This window comes from Akebia trifoliata, chromosome 9 (genome assembly GCF_017979445.1).
Source record: "Akebia trifoliata isolate Shusen 1 chromosome 9, ASM1797944v1, whole genome shotgun sequence".
In the NCBI taxonomy this organism is placed as follows: Eukaryota; Viridiplantae; Streptophyta; class Magnoliopsida; order Ranunculales; family Lardizabalaceae; genus Akebia; species Akebia trifoliata.
The window spans coordinates 16,856,704-16,876,611 of NC_141383.1; positions in this window are offsets into that span (position 1 = coordinate 16,856,704).

A 19,908-nucleotide genomic window follows, 5' to 3' on the forward strand; every position below is an offset into this window, starting at 1 on the left:
CATAATCTATAGCTGTATGATGAGTCAGTAACGAACTGATCCAAGTTGAGGTGTGTTGCGGTTTGAAATTTGACATTTTTTTTTCCCTAGGATATTTACTTCAAAAATTGGCTCACTCGTATTCTCTCATAATCATAGATTGTTACTATTATTATTATTATTCATTTCACATCCAGCCATTTAAAAGGGTATTTTCCAATTTTATCTCTTGTTGGAGTTGTTTTTAAATTTTATTGAAGATGCTCAATTCTTATTTTGCTTTTTCCAAGTCTTACCACTTATCTATCTCAACTTCCTTGTGTTAGTTATATTCATTATATGAGCATATATTTCTCGACAGTCCAGCATTTAATTCCATAAAGTGCTTGGGTTATCTTGTAAATTTTGTTTCATTAAGAATGATAACATCGTAGAAGCGCTCCTCTACTCTCTCCCAACACTAATTCTAGTCAATCCTAACCATTTTTTCGGACATTTTTTTTTTTTTTTGGGTAGGCGAACGAGATTAGTGGTTAGTAATTAGTAGTTGAAGGTGGGTTTTGAACTCAGATTATGGTAGCAATACTCAGAATTTAACCAAGTTAGCAAGCTGGCACCTTCTTTCCATCCCTAAATGAAATTAAGTTTTTAGAAATTGCTCTACCGTCAATCTTAACGACGGCTAGTACTTAATCTCATGAGAAGTGTCTTAACTAAAGTTGCATTGTAGTTATTGTCTTTGTCCTGCTCTCAAACCTTTTAGTTACTAATGCTTCTCTCCATAATTCGCGAAGTTGATATGCAGAATCTGATTGGATTCTTGAGCCGCATCAACCACTTCACTCAGTTGGCCATTTTAAATAAAACCTAAGTACTTGTTTTCACAGATTCATAAACATTCATCTCATGATTCAATTACTGACATAGCTGTATTTGCCTTACCCCATTTAGATTTTTATTCGACATTAATACTAATAAACACTAATAGCAGTATTGGTTTTCGTTAATGTCTGTCCAAACATGTATGAAATATGTTAGATTGTTGCTTGGATTTGATACATAAAGTTGTAGAAATAAATTGAATCTATTGACCATTACATATAATTCAATTAAGATATGGTATGAATGAAAGTATGATTCGTTCTATTCTCATTTGAGATTTGAAAGGTTTTAAATTGGGTGAATCAAAACCTCATCATTCATTACTGAAAATGGAGAGAGGTCAATCCTTTCACTTAGGAGGGTGGGGGTGTTATTTTTTTGGGCTTTTAAGAATCAATCAAACAAGTTGAAAAAGTAGGGTTCTAGAGATTTTTCCCAATTTTGGGAGAAAATGTAAAGTACAGTGATTTAGGGTTCAGGGTCTTGGGTTTGTCAGACAAAAGACTTGAGACTAATTTTATACTTATTTTTTATATTAGTGTTAGAATATTTTTCACAAAAGATTTTTCATTTCATCGTTATACGCTTTCAATAAGTCATAAATCGATGTAGAAAAAAGATCGTAAATTTTTCATAAATCATCGTAGATTTTTCATTGCATTTCACCATGAATTTTGTTTTTGTAGGGACTATGATACTAATTTACTATTTAATCATTTTCAAACTTTTATCTTAAATGATTATGGCCATATGATTAAATCAAATGACCTTTATTACTAATTCTTTAAGGCTCTCAAAATCTTCAACTTACATATTCTTTCTTATAGAACATACACATTAACATCCATGGATTGTACCTTTCATTCCATTTTGAGCTCCCATAACAATAGGAGTGGGAGACACAATGTATTCGGAATCACTTTTAAGACATAAGTATTCGTTAATGGTTAATAGGCCAATAGCAAACAAGTATCGTGAGAGAAAGAAGAAAATAATACATTGCTTTCATGGGAACTGTTTACTGTCTAATATCTTAATAATATATATTATTGCTTAGCATCAAATGGGCTTGCTTAGTGGAACTTTTATCAAAGTGTATCCCATCAATTGATGGATCTCTCCAGTGATCCATGATTTTGAAAATCCTCTTTCCGACTCAAGACTCTCTTCCTGTTCGATGGATTGTTTTTCTTATTTTTCTCTTACTTCGAAACTAGCTGCTTCAATTTCAACCACTCACACATGTTGCTAATAAATAATTGAAAAACTTTCTTGCAAGTATGGGTATGTCTAATAAACCAATAAACATCTTCTTGGGTTATCTGTTTTAGGACTAAGAGACTATTTCAGCTATAATATTCCATATTCTTTTCACCAATTAAAGTTTCTTGATTCAAATGGAGACTAATTTATTTCAAGCCATTAAACACGAAAAGTTAGATATGACCATGGTTTAAAGTTTCATAGTATCTTATAATATTTTGGCTTACCAGAATGAAACATTGACTCCATTTGATTGGGAATATCTAAGACAGTTTCAGATTTTCTTCTAATTGGAATATTGTCTTGAGATGAGATTTTAAACCTTTGAATAGGGACCTAATGTACACATAAAATATACCTACACTTCAATTCTTCAATCAACTTGAACCCTATACATTTTTATTTTATATTGCAGTGAGAAACTCATTGCAACTTTTTAGATTCTTGAAGGCGACTACAACCAAATTTTAAAGTTAATTTATTTAAAGTTCCTTGCTAAACGTTTTTCTTTAGCCAAATCCTCATGCATATAATATGAATTTCACCATATTAAATGTGAATTGGTCTCCTAATCATGTCTTTGTGTATGTATGTGTTGCCATTATATATATTTTGTCTCACTTTCTAGGCAACCATTTGATTACATTCATTTTTGTCTCATTAATGGACTAAATCGTGCCCGTCCCCCCAATTTGATTCATAGGCCTCTTGTGTTATTTTAAACATGGTACGTATGGTATTAATAGGTTGGATGTCGATGTACCCAACTTGCATTCTTCTTGGATCTGATAAAGGGTACTGAACCAAATAGAGTAAAGTACGTGTACATATATGGGTGCCATACATGTCCGACCCAAATACCATGTGTCCACCCATACGCATACAATCATTTTAAATCCATCATCTAGGCCTATAAAGTCTATGCGTTCTAGACTTTAATGTAGGCTTAGTTACGACAATTATATTTTAATTAACTTAAAATATATTTATTGAACCACTTCACATGACTTAAAGCTAAATCCACCTCCCAATCTCCCACCAATTATTTAGAAGTAGGTGGTTTCACTTGGGATACTTTTGGAGGGTTTTACTAAGTAATTATCCACATTGCTTGGATAGGTTAACATGCATTGAATGTATCCATCAATGAGACATCAACTTAAGAATCAAGTCACACATTTGTGACTTTATTAAAAAAAATAAAAAAACTTTTAGGTCCTTTCAAAAGTGATGGATACAAAAAAGAAAGAAAGTTGGTTACTAAGATAATGGGTTGTATTATTATATGTTCATGTGAAAATGCTTACAATAATCTTGTATTACTAGGGATAAAATATGATTCCATTAGATTGATTTTCTTTGATAAGCACATCTAGGTGGGCCATATTTGTGATTCTGGAGACCTTAAATATTATTATAAGCATCACTTCAATCAAAAAGAGAGAGAAAAAGAGAGTATTTTATATTAATTTGTAATGGTGTAATGTGATCTACACCATTACAAGAAGAAAAAACCATGGTTAAGGAGACAGTTGTTTACAAATTATAGATAGGGTTTGGTTCCATTGACTCGTGAAGACTGACTCATGAAAAAATAAAAAACACCTAATCCCGGCCATCAAACACAAAATCCAACGGTTGAGATTTATCCTCGGGGATAAGAATCTCAAAGGTGGTGTGTGGGCAATTAAGAGTAGAAATTTTTTTGTGGGGGCAGCTAAGAGTGGAAAAAAATTTGTGGGGGCAATACCAAAGGATTAAAAAAAAAATTTACATGTGTTCCCCATCTACACAAGTCCCTACTGATGTTTGTTTAACCTGTGTTCCCTTTACATCAATGAAAGAGAATCCATAGCCTTAAAGCCATATCCCTAACCTCTCTATCTTCCTCTTATCATGTATGTCTAAGAAGTGGTTGGGATGGGTCCTACTTCATTATCTCAATGATGCACCTCCCTAACAAAAGAAAGAAAAGTAGCAACCTACAAACATGATTGAAGGAACTAGAGTTATCCAACTTCAACTAGTCCTAGAGCTCTCAATGGATGGGATCCCATCAGAATTTGGATCAGTTTGGGTCTATCTTGAACCAATCCAAGACTCGAATTGGACCTTATTATCCGATAATTTATTGGATTATATTCTTATCAATTCTCAATATTTGGATCCAAACATCGATCAAGTCTATATCAAATCACCCAATCAAAGCAAGTCACGGATGACTTCAAGTTTAGTCATGAAGAAAAGATATTTGGAATTCTGGGGTTCTATGTTCAACACTTTCCAATCACTTGAACAAGACCTCTATGGAGTACATGGCCAGGAATGGCTCATCTATTGAGTGGGGGTCGGAACGACGTGCAAGTTGGGAACCCAAGAGAGGTTCAGGCTTTTATAATCATCTTTACAGCTCTTGAAATATGATTTGATTCACTTTTACTTGTATATGCATTAGATCCAGAGCTAGATTCCTTTGAACAAACAAACAAATGTGCAGTAGCTTTATTAACTATGTTGGACCACCTATCTATCTATTTATATATATATTATATATATATAGATCTTATATCCACATAGTCATCTATTTTCCAAGTCTTTGATAGGGAAAAAAGAAATTATACTTTTGATTTTATTTATAAACCTAATATAAATCATGAATCTAAGACACAAAATAAATATGGGAAAATGTTGCATGGACGTCCGGATCCGAAGGACCATGTAGAGTCTAGACTGAAGTCCTCATTAATTTGGGCCAATAGAGTGGAGTGCCACATTGGTCGAAATGACATTTCATTGAAAAAAAGTTCAAAAAGAATTGAAATAGGATGGCTGCTGAACTCCAAATTTTTAAAATTGAAATCTGACGATGAAAATGTGTCTTTTTCTATAGTTCATAAAACTTTATGGTAGATAAATAGAAAGATCCATATTCATCGTATTGGATACGGTGACTAATGGAAAATGACTCATGTAAAGACACATGATCCAGACTGTCTGACCAAGAAATCCAATGTTTGGGATTTATATGATCCCCAATTATACATTACAAAAAATATTTATCATGATCAGGATAAATCCCCACCATTGAATTTTCATATTTACATGGTTGGGATCGTGTTTTCTCATGAGGTTCATGTCGGATCGGAACATGGTTGATCTAGAAACATTATTATAAATTGTCATAAAATTGGGTCGTTATGGAAACCCAAATCCTTGGTTGGATTTTGGATCTGATCCGATCTGACCCATTGACAGACCTAACTAGTCTACTAATCTAAACCCAATGGGAATTCTTAACCTTAATTTAACTACACACTGTAGGCCAGCTGCTCAGATGTCATCTCAAAACATTATTTTTTTGTTTTTGTTTGAGAGAGACCAACTGCTTAAGCCTCGAGGTCGAGGTGATAATGGCCCGTTCAAATCTAAGAATAAGAAAGCTCACCAAAACACCAATAAATCAATTGACTTAATAGAGGAAAAGCTAGACCTTTAACACACACCTGAGGTGATAGAGACAATGTGTCAATCATTAGACACCTATAAATTTCACCATAATTTGTTTCTTACGATATAAAAATGCTTATAATATCTGCTAAGGACTTCTATTCTCAATTGCACTCTATCACTTGTAAAACTTTCTTTACACTTTCAAAAGATAAGAAGTTGAACTCCTTATTCAATCTTTTCTTTTTTTTGATCATCCAAAGTCTATGATTAATTACAATGCTATCCTTCTTATTCTTCTTCATTAAAAAAATAAAAAATAAAAATAAAAAATAAATATTGCACTGCAATATCATCACTATCTTCTTCTACCACATGCAATCTATAGGTATCACTGTACCTTAGAGAAGGTACATATGATTGTGATAGTGTGATTGCAAAACCAAGATTATAAGAACAAAAAATGATTAGTTGGATTGAAGGATATTGCAGACACTCCTCTAGTGAGGTGCAACTAATAGGATTAGAGAGGGGTGCAATCAACAATACACAACGTGAAAAAAGCCTATATTTGACGGCCCAAGGCCGTCGAATTTCATAAAATTTGATGGACCAATTAGGTGTCAAAATTTTCTTTTTTGACAGATAGAAATTGTAAAATTAATGAAGGATGAGAGAAATTTGATGGATCTATGCCATTGAATTGAGGGTCATAAAAAATTTCAATGGTTATAAGCCATCAAAAATTTGTGGGTTTTGGCCCGTCGAATTTTCTTGTAAAATTTTTTCAATTTTCACATAGTGATATGTGATTGAAAATAAACATTCTCTATCAAATATCTACTAATATAAACACTAAGCATTGAATCTGAGGTCAAAAGTCAATTTAATTGCATGTCAAACCTAATCCTCAATAAATTCTATATCTCATATGGTTACACTCGTCTGATTGGATTGACCAAACATCGAATCCAATGTATATGCCCACTAAATAAAATGTATTATAGAGATTTCTTATTGAATCAAATGGTTTTAAATATAAGGTAAATTACCATTTCATGAGTTGAATATAATAAATACGGATTCAGGATAATTGTTCATTTTAATTCCCAAAATATGAAGAGCAAGATCTCAAGTTTTTAATGTGATGATCTCACATGTTTAAAGTGATAATCTCACTGATATTTTTTTTCTTTCAAAGTGGCATTCTCACTAATTTATATAGTAATGATCTCACTAAAAGTAATGAACCTGTGAGATTGCCACTTTAAACCTACTAGATTATCACTTTAACATGCGAGATCATCACTTGAAAAATATGCGATCTCACACTTTATATTTTGAGAATTAAAATGAAAAAAAGTTGGAACTAAAATTTCTTCAAAAGTCAATCACGTTTTTTGAAAATTTTCTCTTAAATATAATTAAATGGAGAACAAGATTCATCTAATCAACTAAGTTGAGAGGTAATCTTGCAGTTGAAAAGAAGACCCGTGGTCTATACTCTATACTGAGATAGTCAGATTTTTGAAGAAAATTTGATTAAGAAAGGTGAACCAAAAGGAGTTTTTAATAGAACACAATAGAAAAAGGAGACAAGGTGGGTCAGATTTGGAGATGTGGTGAAGACTTTGGAGAGGTCTTTTGAATGATACTACCTTGGAGGAGGGATTAGAAAGGATACTCTCTCTCACTCTCTCATCTTAAAATAATAATAAATAAATAAATAAACGTTTTCTAGAATACACTTGGCATAGGTTTATTGGTGATGAGGTTTTCAAATGTCCAACGTTGTTGGACACCATAAATCAAAAATAAAGCGACTCAGTCTCCAATTACGTCAATCAAGCAAACATGGCAATCATTTTCTCAACAACCCTTGTATGTGGGACAAGTGTATCTCAAACTAGATTTCCATAAATTCGGTGATGTAGACACGTGGGTCATGAAGAAAGTATTAAAGTGTGTCTAACTTAGATATCATTATTATATGTTATATAGTTTATCATTGAAGGGATAGGTTCTCTTGCTCGTATTTAGCGTTTTGAGGTACTTATAGATGTCTTGTAGGTTCATGATTTGACTTGCTTAAGAGAGAGGTAGATGGGATGCGAGCTAAGGCAACGTCGAAGTGAGAGAAAAAGTGTAGAAAGGAAAAGAAAAAAAGAATTCGGATCCCCTCAATACATGCCGCATAAGTCATAATATTAGAAGTTAAAGTTTTAAATATCTCCTTTTCATAATTTCATTGAATTGTTGCTTTAGAGGCCTATATTGAGGCGTAGGAGGGTATCCCTCCTCCACCCTTGGTGTATATGATTTGGACTCAAAAAAATAACATAAAAAAATAGTCGTTATAAATCGACTTCCCAACACTGAGTTGATGTGGCAGTGAATAAAGAATCATAGATTTTTTCCATTGAGAAACAAATAAAAAATATTATAATAATTTTCGAGGATAAAACTTTGCATTAATTAAAAATAACCACGTATTATGATAAGATTGAGGGAAGGAAGCCCAGACGGAGTCAAAGGGTATATATCTCAAGGATTCTCAAATAACTATTCCAAAAATAAAGGCTAAGATTGAGGGGAGACAAGGCAGAGGAAGACCTCTCGTAAACTCATAAAAAAAACATCAATTAAAGGGAATAGGCATCCCTTTTCTTTCTCCTCTCTTCCTTTTTTAAAAAGGCTAAATTCTTACATACTGATTTGATCGTCGGAGAGGTTGGTTTGTAAGAAGCCCATCACTTTGAAAGGTCTGGAGGATATATAGTTCCAAGGTATCCCAAGAAAGCTTTGGAACTCTTGGGTGGAGCAATTGTAAACCTCCAAAATTTGGCATCGTCTGTGGGAAACATTTATTATTATTATTATTAACCACACAACTCTGACATGGTGAGCACAAGGAGTGATGCATGCAGACCAAATCAAGCATATTCCATCTAGGCTTGCATTGACTACTAACTCAGATAAGAGCGAAGATGTAGCAAGGCCTACAACAACAGAATGAGGTGATACAAGCTATGAGGAGAGAAAATGAAGAGCTGAGGAAGCAACTAGCTGAAGGTACGAAAGATAATCACAATGAAAAGTTTCCAGAAGAACGAGATATTGGAATTAGGGATCACACAAAAGAATCCCATGATCAAGATCAGCGGCAAGAGATGCATCCGAACCTCATTATTATGGAATAAGTCAAAGAACTGTTCAAAAGAAGAGATGATGCTAGAGAGAACACGACGAGTAAACTTGAAAAGTTGGTACTACGCAAGTTAAGGGGATAACCTATCTAGGCAACTATCTTGGTAGTCGAATCGTCAAAAAAAATTTCATGCCCAAAAATTCAAATTCTTTGACGAAAAGAAGGATCCTTTAAAGAATTCCTCCATTACAGAAATCTCGTGATTTTGCACCAAGGAAACGACCCCCTTCTGTGCAAATTATTCCCGTCCACTCTTTGTGCAAAGGCAGTTGCTTGGTTCTAGGGTCTATCGACCAAATTGATAAAAAGCTTTTTCGAACTGGAAGAAGTATTCATTATGCAGTTCTCCCACAATTGCTAGCAAAGGGTTAAAATCAACGTCTTATTTCAATTCCGACAAGAGTAAGGAGAAGAAATTCGAGGATTCACGATCATATTTAAGACTAGAGCTATACAAGTAGAGAACCCCAATGAAAGCATAGTGACACAAGCTTACATCAATGTTGTGATCCCCAAAACTAGGTTATATGAAGAGTTTATTATGGAACCACCAGATAAGCTAAACGAGTTATATACCATGGTAGAGAAATTCATCAATCTAGAAGAAGCCTTACAAAATTGAGCACATGAAGTTCACTTTGTTAATCTGGTGAAACTTGTTGAATAATGTAAACCAGAGGAGGAGATACGACCGAGTAAGAAGAAAAGAAGGGAGCCACAAAGAAAGGCAGTCAGTCGATCTAAAATGATCTTGACCCCATTGATCAAGATTCCAATGAAGATCCTAAAACATATTAGGGGAGAATAGGAATTAGAAGGGCCACCACCTAGGTATTGATGACGAGCTGAAAGGCCTTATTATGATCACAAAACCAAGGAACACGCCACGAATGAATGTTGGAGACTGAAGCATATTATACAGAATTTGATTGATAAAGGGAAGTTGAAAAAGTTTGTAATAACAAGAGAAGAAATTGAACGCAAGGAGTTATTACTGCCATTACCGTGAAGAAATCATCCTCAAGATCCAAAACAACAAAGAGTTATTCACACGATTGGTGGGGAATATGTTGTTAATAAGGGGGAGGGAAATATCACAGGGACAAGATGATGAAGATTGCTCACATCTCCAAGTCCAACAAACATAGTTCTTTGGCCTCTTAATTTTCTTTATAACTTCCTCTTCTTTCAAAACCCAAAAAGAGTTTTCTAATCTTCACCTATGGTCAATATGCTGGTAACCATCTTAGGATGGCAGGAACAAGGTACTTAACACCTTCCTTGTCCCTCAACCGAACCTCCTTACCTTAGATTTCTAAATATATTCGAATGACACATCCTTGGCTAATTTATCACAAAAAAGCTTCGAGATTTTGTTGATATCTTTGATGAACCTACGATAGAAACTATCATGACCGATGATAGATCTCATCTCCTTCAAAGTTGTCAACCTCTATCCATTTTTCTTAGATGACATGTCCTGAAACTATGTCAAACTTTACCATGAAGTGACATTTGTTCCAATGAAGCACAAGATTTTTTTCTTTACATCTAATCAATACGAGTGTCAAATGACATAGACACTCGTCGAAGCTAGAACTGAAAAAAAAAAGATATCATCTATGAAGACATCTAGGAAACGCTTTACCATGTTAAAAAAATATACTCTACAAGCATCACTAAAAGGAATGGGTGCATTGCATAGCCTAAATGACATGCAACGATAGGAAGAAGGTTTCGAAATGACATGTAAATATCGTTTTCTCCAAATTTTCATGGGAAATCAGGATCTGGTTGTATCACGAATATTCATCGAGGTAGCAATAGTACACATGGCCTACTAGATACTCGACTATTTGACCAATGAAAGAAAAAAGAGAGTTGTCCTTTTGAGTTATTGAATTTAACTCTTGATAATCGATGCAAACATGCCAACCAGTTTGGATGCGTGTGGGAACCACTTCATTATCCTTGTTGGTAACAATAGTGATACTAGAATTTTTGGGTATGAATTGGACTGCGCTAACCCATTGGCTATGAGTATACCTACAACAAGTAATTTCATAACTTCCACTCTCACAACCTTTTCCAAGATAGGATTGAGCCTATACAGTGATTACCTAGATGGTTTTGCATTTTCTTCTATGTGAATTTGATGCATGACCATGGAAGGACTAATCCCTTTGATATATGCTATGGTCCATCATATGACTTCATGATGCTCACGAAGAGTTTCTAGCAACTCGCTCTTCTATTTTGTCTAACTTGGATGTTATGATCACAAGCAAAGTTTCACTTTCATCGAGTAAGCATACTTCAATGTGTTCGATAAGGTTTCGAGCTCCGAATTGGGGGGGGGGGGACTCAATGGATGATGGAATGAGGACAGTTGTGGACATAGACATTGGTTGAACTTTAGATTTCCAACAGTTTGTTTCCATAAGGGAAAAAAACTAACAAGATATTGACTTCATTAATTTCCATGTTGACATCTATATCTTGGTCAAAATGGGCGAAACAACTCTCAAATTGCTCAAATATTTGTGTCTCTAGGGTCTCAATCAAGCTGACTTCTTCAAATCCATCTATTTCGTGGGACTGAAAATTGTTATGAAAGACATTCAACTTCACTTTCATGTTGCTAAAGGCCAATATCATGGCATCATTCCTATATTTGATTATAGTTCAAAAGTAGCAAAGAATGGCCACCCTAAAATTATAGGTATTTGACTGTTCGGATTGATGATAAACTCGATTTTTAGAACTATGGAGTCAGCTAGGAAGTAAAATTCTTCACTTTAATGATAACGTTCTCGACAATCCCTTTTGGGACATTCACTAACCTATTTGTTAGACTGAGTGTGATATCAATGGGTTTCAACTTGCCCAATACTAATTATTTGTAAGTCGAATAAGGTAACAAATTGACAATAACTCCTAATATAGGAGGCATTTTTTGTGGTTGTGGCTATTATTTTAATAATAATAGTGGGATAACTGATCAGGGCCTAAAAAGTCATTTCTAAGACCTAATTTACAGACTTTGAGAATAATTACATGTTAAATCCCTTAATTAAACATAATGCATTCATAGTCTATGTTTATCATTATTTTCATATTATTCATGAAAATACTCGGGCCTATGGAGTGGGTTGTGAATTGGTGCATTTTGAAAAACATTGATTCTATCGTTAAGACTATTTACCTCACTCAATATGTTCGACATGATACACTCATAACCATTCACCATCGAAAGATCAAGAGATTGAACTACTACACTCCTCAAATATCTGTTAAGCATTCAAAACATATAGTCGATCAAACAATCAAAAGGAAGTAAAGACTAGACTTAGATAGGATACCTAACTCTAGACAACTTCTAACTAGGTAGAAATGACGCAACTAACCTTTCGACTCGATTCTATGAAATAAAATTCGAATCATTTGGATCTCTAGATTGGAGGTGGTGCACAATGCATAAGCAAATGCACTCTTAAATCACATTCATTTCTTGGATAAACTGAATATATCCCCTCAAAGGGCAAGATCTTACTAGATACTAAAAATGATTAATAAGTGCAATTAGTGCAACTTAAAGTGGATTTCTCCTATTGTGCTCATAGGTAATATAGTCAAGTCTAATTAATTTTAATTAATTTGATTGAGTGGCTAATGAATTGATTATCTTAATTACAGTAAAAAATTAGTAATGAGTTTCAATCCTTAACTTATTAGGTCATCCCTAGGAGAGGACTGCTCTTAATTACTTAATTAAAATCCAAGTGTGTGCAAATTGAAAAATAGTAAACAAAAGACAAAGAGTGACCCACTATCAAGGAGATGAATGGATGTTTCAATTATACCTCCCATGCTAGACGGGGTGAAGTTGAGTTGAGTCGACTTAGGCCACCAACTCCAGATTTGGTGTGCAAACCTAAAGATCCGTGATGGTGTCTTCTAGTCGCCGTCCTTCTCTAGTCTATTACAATCCAAGTCGTCTTGGATAATTAATAAATTTTCTTTTACAAAGAACCTAATATAAGGGTATCCAAAATAGAAAATTAAACCTATTTAAACTAAAATAAAAATGAAAAGAAAATAGAAAATGAAATAGTTTTGGAACTTTGATGATCTTTTAAGTTTTTTTTCCAAAAATTGCTCGAACCTACAAAAGAGAAAAAGTCAAAAATTAAACAAAACTGATAAATAAAAATAAAAATAAAAGATGTTTTCCAGGGATCACTAGCAATATGTTGTAAAAACAAGAGGAAAAATTTTCAAAATTTTACCACGGCGTCCAAATAGTTTTGGGTGGCGTAGTAATGACGTTAACATTGATCACAAGATTTTTATAATAACCTCTTATTGGTTTACTGATTGCAATGATTTTTTTAAAAATATTTTTGGATCAATAGAAAAATGAAGAAAAATGTCAAAAATAAACTTCAAATCAAAACTTGAAACTATTAAACATTTTCCCGATAGCAACGCCAAAATTCTAATGGGACTATCGTTGTCTTTCTTATAGAAGTTAATATAAATGTAAATTTCCTTGATTTGTGGGGCAAGTAAGGGATCGAATCCAAGAAAAAGGGGTATAATCATACTAAGATTACAAAGTTAATCTAAGTCAATAAATAAATCTATTTTTGTATTTTTGAAATAACCAAAAGAAAATAAAATTTGTTGAAAATTAAAATAATAGAAGGTAAAATAAAGCTCAAACTATAGAAGAACATATCATTAGAAAGGGATCCACCTAGAGCAAATTACTAAACCAAAATCTAGCTCCTAAACTCTTTATAATTACATTTTCTTCTTCACTTTCTCACTTACAAGTTTATAGAGCTTTAATGGAAAACCTAAGTTAAAAATAAAAAAAATACAAGAAAAGGTCAAGGGCCTTAAGCTAAAGGAAGATGGACTAAAGAAAGGGCCAAGAAAAGGGTCAAGAAAAGGGTCAAAGAAGAGGTAATTTCTACATTGAGAAATATTCTATTTATGAAAATTCTGGGTTTCGGAAAGATCCATTCTTAGCCGCCTTAACTATTATGAATAAGATCATCTGTGAAGCACATTCGCACAATTTTACAGTGCTCTAATCGAGGTACATCACGTTGCGGTTGGGTTGAAACTTTTGATCTCAAAATTTGGCCAAGATGCTTAATTGGTCCTCCAAATTAAAATGCAATGTCTAGTTTTTGATTTCAAGGCTCAATTTAATGGTTTGATCTTTGATCTGTAAAGTAAAAACACATAATCAAGATTTTTGACAAATACAATTATTTATGCATAATTAAGTCTAATTTACATGGAAGATCATGCAACATGATATTTCAAGGCTTAACATAATGATTTACTTAATATAAATAAATAGAGACAAAAATCGAGATAAATGCCAAGAAACAGTGTGAATAAATCAGTGTTTGAGATATTGATTAGAACCCCTATATTTGAATGAACCAGCTAATAGTAGTTATATTAAGAATCGAGTTGTGGTGAGCGGATCACATGTGATATCAGAAGCTTATTTTCTAAGTGTTAAGTTTCAAGGATTATTGTTAACCTTGGATTATGTTTTTAAACTCTATAATCAACTCTAACATATAAATATTAGAAAGACAGTAAAATGTTTTGTTCACATTCACTAACCAATAAATCTAATTCATAATCTGTATTAAGAATTGAGTTGTGGTGAGAAAATCACATGTGATACCACAAGCTCATTTCCTAAGCGCAAAGCTTCAAGGATTATTTTTAACCTTGGATTATGTTTTTAAACCCAATAATCAACTTTAATAGATAAATATTCAAAATATATTTAAACGTTTTGTTTATACTTACAAACCAATAAATTTAATTAATAATTTATATTAAGAATCAAATTATGATGAGAGGATCACATGTCATACCACAAGCTCATTTTTCAAGTGCCAAACTTCAAGGATTGTTTTTAACCTTAAATTATGTTTGTAAACTGAATAATCAATCTAACACATAAATATTAAAAAAATAGTCAAATGTTTTGTTCACACTCACTAACCAACAAATCTAATTAATAATCTGTATTAAGAATCGAGTTGTGGTGAGGGGATCAAGTGTGATACGAAAAGTTCATTTTCTAAACGTTAAGCTTCAAGGGTTTTTCTTAATCTTAGATTATGTTTTTAACTTCAAATGATCACTCATATAATTGTAAATTGATTCTACTAATCAAATTAATTCCCTTTATCAATATTAACTTTACGTACCTCTTGATTCCCAAATAATTATCCTTAATAAAATAAATAAGCAAGTTTCGATATCCTTAATCTTTATCTTTAGATTCATAAAAAATAATCTTTAATAGAAATAATAAGCATATATCGATCCTTACAACTTGACAAGAACTATAGTTTTATAATACATTCAACCAATTATATTTGTTCCAAAAAAGTAAAAACATATCTAAATCAATCAATTTTTTTCAAGAAATTTATCTTACAATGCAAGAATAAGAGATACCTAAGAATATAATAATTGAACTGAAACCTTCACAGATCGATTGAATACCCTAGGTTTGACAGAGAGAGATCAAGAGTATAAGATGAAGAAAAATTCCCCTACTTTATATTTATACTTAATATCATCGAAATAAAAAATCAATAAAATTAACAATCACATAAATAGAACCCTAAATCTTTAATCCAAATTCTATTTGTCTTATAGATGACTGGTTTTGGGAATAAAGGTCAATGGTTTTTTGATTACATGTTGAATAAATCTCCAATTTGCACCCATATTTTGTGTTTTTGAAAAAAATCAGTTCATTCAGTTTGAATATACTTTTATAAATTTCATTGTTCCACAATTCCAAAATTACAAAATCAAGAAGAGCATCATATTTTTTGAAAAATCAAAATTTATAATTTTTGTTATCAAGTCATTAGCAAATGTTTCAACATCTTAAAGGACCACAATGAAATAATTACTGGATAATTAAGCTAAAGAGTCCATTCAACATATGATCAATGGAAAAATTGGGAGAACGATTAATCTTATTACAAATCGAAATCTTAAATTTCTAAAATTAAGAGAGAGAGAGAGAGAGAGAGAGAGAGAGAGAGAGAGAAGGAGAAAGGGAAAACGATACTTGGAAGAGTTGGGGATTGAGAGAGGGAGAACGATATCAAATCCATAAATAGAATCATCTGTAAAACATTTCTTTTCTTCTATGACTAAGACCTAGAAAAATTCGATGAACTCAAGTTAGTAGTGAATAAAAAAACTTTCAATGGTTCTTCATTGTAAATGTCATACCTATTTGATAGATTGAGAGAGAAGAAAGTCGACAGTTTGAGAGAGTAGAGCTTGAGAGATATCGAATTTTTTTGAAAGAGTTAGAGCTTGAGTAGAGAACAAAAACGCGAAAGTGATAGAATGAGGTAGAAAAGCCTTAATTTTAAAAAGTTTATAATGTCAATTTTTATTAAAACCGCCGTTATAATTAAAAAACATAATTACGAAAAATGCCATCAATTATATAACGTCAGTTTTACTTCAAACCAACGTAATAATTAAAAATAAAAATTTCGAAGATGCCCTTCTATAACGTCGATTTCACTAAATACCAATGTTATAATTAAAAATAAAATATTACGAAAATGCCATCAACTATATAACATCAATTTTGTGTAAAACCAACGTTAAAATTAAAAATTAAAAATTACGAAAATTCCATCACTTATAAACTGCGAAAATTATATATAGTTTATAACGTCGATTTTATGCAAAATTGATATTATAAACTATATTTACATTTTTTTTTTCACTTTCTTGGCTACAATATTAATCCATAAATATCCTACATTCTTAATTACCTATAAAATTCAGTAATTATTTGTGGGTTTACATATCCTCAAACATTATCTTCCTCTGTGACTTGAAATTGAAACTTTAGTAGCACATAGTGATTGTTTCTGCAAGTTACTTTTCTTCTTTCTTCAATTTATCAAATTGAAGTTTATTACAACAATTTCCTAAACCCTTTCATTTCAATATGGTCTCGATGAAATGATAAATTTTTTTCTTTTCTTCATGATCTCCAATATGAAAATGATTTAAGGTTAAAGTCGGAGCACAAAAAAATAAATTGAAATAGAAAAGCTAGCTTTCTAGAGTCGTTTAATTCACATAAAAATAACTATTTATATTAAGATTTTTATAACGTTGTTTTGAGAAAAACCTGTCGTTATAAACTTTTCTAGAGTTTGTGCGAAAATAACAAAAAATAATTTTTAACGTTGTCTTTTGCAAAAATCGATGTTATAAACTTCTCTATAATTTTTAAGTAAAATTTATAATGTTGTTTTTATGCAACTTTCTGCCAAAATTACACATTTATAATGTTGTTTTACTTGAAATCTAACGTTAAAGATTAAAACATGAGCACCACCTATTCCACTCAGTGTAGTAGTGTTCTAATCAACATTTCTAACGAAATACAACGACATGATCATGTGCCTTAATAACACTTTTCGCAATTTGGGGTTGCAATGTCATATGAGCTACATAAGCCATTTATTCTTATATTTTCACCATTCCTCTATCCTTGTGTGAACAAACTCCCCATCTCTCTCTCTTACGACTCAAAGTATTTACCATAATGTTGACCTTACCAGGATGATAATATAATGTGAAGTCGTAATTTTTTAAATACTCCATCCATTGCCTTTGTCTCATATTAAAATATTTCAGCGAAAATAAATACTTGAGGCTCTTGTGATTCGAATACACTTCGAATGTCTTCCCATATAGGTAGTGTTTTCAACCGTTGAGTGCATGGACTATAATTTTCAATTCTAAATTGTGAATTGGATAATTTTTTTAGTGGAACTTCAACTGTCTAAGTGTTGTGTGAGGAGCATCTGCATAGATGACATTTTCTCCTAGCATAGGTAATATCAAAACTAGTGTAGTAGTTAAGTGGGTTTTTAACTCTTAAAATGCTACTTTACAACCATCTGTCCATTTGAACTTGACCCATTTTTGAGTTAACTTCATTAATGATGAATCTATCTTGGAGAATCCTTCTACAAATCTATGGTAATATCTCTTAAGTCCAAGAAAACTCTTGATCTTAATAACAGTAATCGTTCTCTACCAATTTATAACCGCTTCAATCTTTGATAGTTCTACAGATGTCCCATCCTTGAAAACTACATGTTCCAAGAATTTTACCTCATCAAATCAAAATTTACACTTAAGAAATTCCACATAAAGCTTCTCCTTGCACAAAAGGTAAAGTGGGATCTTTAGATGGTCCTTGTGTTCTTCCTCTGTCCTCGAGTAGAAAAGAATGTCGTTATGGAAGATGATAATGAAAACATTCAGGTAATTCCTTGACATTTGTTGCATAAGGTCCATAAATGTTACAAGCACATTACTCATACCAAATGGTATAAGTAGGTACTCAAAATACCCTAACTGTGTCTTGAATGTTGTCTTAGGAATATCTCATCATTGATCCTCAACTGATGGTATCCAGATCTTAGATCAAATTTAGAGAAGTATTTGACACCTCTCAGTTGGTCAAATAGATCATTGATATTGGGAAGTGGATATTTATTTTTTATAATAACCTGAATTATTTTTCGATAGTTAATGCACAACCTCATACACCCATTCTTCTTCTTTACAAATAAAATTGGAGCACCCTAACGTGAGCCATTCGATAGGGTGTAATCAACGAGTCTAGTTCATGGAATCAGTTCAATTGAGAACTCATATTTCTTGATTGGGGGTAATTTGGACAATTCTTCAAAAAATACATATGGAAACTCACAACCATTCGAGTTGCTTCTATCTTTAGTGATTTTTTCTTTACCTCGCTGATGCTAGCCATCAAGCCATATAGGCTACCCAGTTTGCTAACTTTTTTTGGTGGTTCTATCATTCGGACTATACAATTTCAAAGTCTTTTGAACTTGAATTCTTGCTACCCTGGTTCACCAAATTTGTTTGTCTATGCATAGCAATCCACAACTGCATGGTTTGCTATTTTATTACTAGACAATTCATGCTTTGGATGATATCAAAATCCTAGAGGTTTAAAACCGTCAAATCCAATTCAAATAAACTATCTTCTATGTTGAGAATACAAGATTTATATACACAATGTGACACTATTTTGTTTTTGAGGGGAGTTGGCAATGAAAGTATTTGTTTTATGTTAGTTGTGAATAATCCTAACTTTTATCTGGCCCTAATTATTAAAGGGAGCGGTTCGGCAGCCCTGAAGTTTGTCAAGTTTGGTGTCAAACATTTTTTGTAAATCACTTTTGATGGGGTTAGAAGTTTTGGAATATGCTGATTTTTTGTGAGGATGATCTCTACGGTGAAGAGATCATCCTCACAAAAAATCAACTCATTTTGAAACTTCTGACCCTAGTTTACAAGTTGAAGAATTGTGGACCGTCCAATTTTTGTAAATCATTTTTGATGGGGTTAGAAGTTTTGGAATAGGCTGATTTTTGGTGAGGAAGATCTCCTCATCATAGAGATCATCCTCACAAAAAATCAGCTCATTCCAAAGCTTCTAATCCATATTTTGAAAAATGTTTAGCACCAAACTTGGCAAACTTTAGGGCTGCTGAACCGTCCCCATTATTAATTATCTTGTTGTATTTAAAATTGGGGTTATTTTTTGAAAGGCATATTGTAGCCTCACCTTGACGAAGTCCAGATCACCTAAAGGCCTAATACTTATATCTTCACTAACAATTCCACATGAGGTCGAGGGCTCATTCAACTTTGACATGACATTAAAATTCACACCGAACACTTTGTTGATGTGAATGTGTGTACGGAATCATAGATGTTTTTCATCGAGATACGAGTGGAAAACATCTGTGGCTCTGCACACACCTCCAAGGCAATAGAGTGTGATTCGATGTCATTTTTAAAGTCATTACAGCACGACTCTTAAAAAAATCAATCTCAGTAAGAAACAACCTAGCTCGAGACCTAAATCACGAAGATCATGTGACCTATAGTCCGCTCATCTTTATTTCTCTTTCCATCTCACTCATTGATTGGAGTTACAGACAGTGTCCAACTTTGTGGGACCCTGTAAAAATCAATGAATGTGA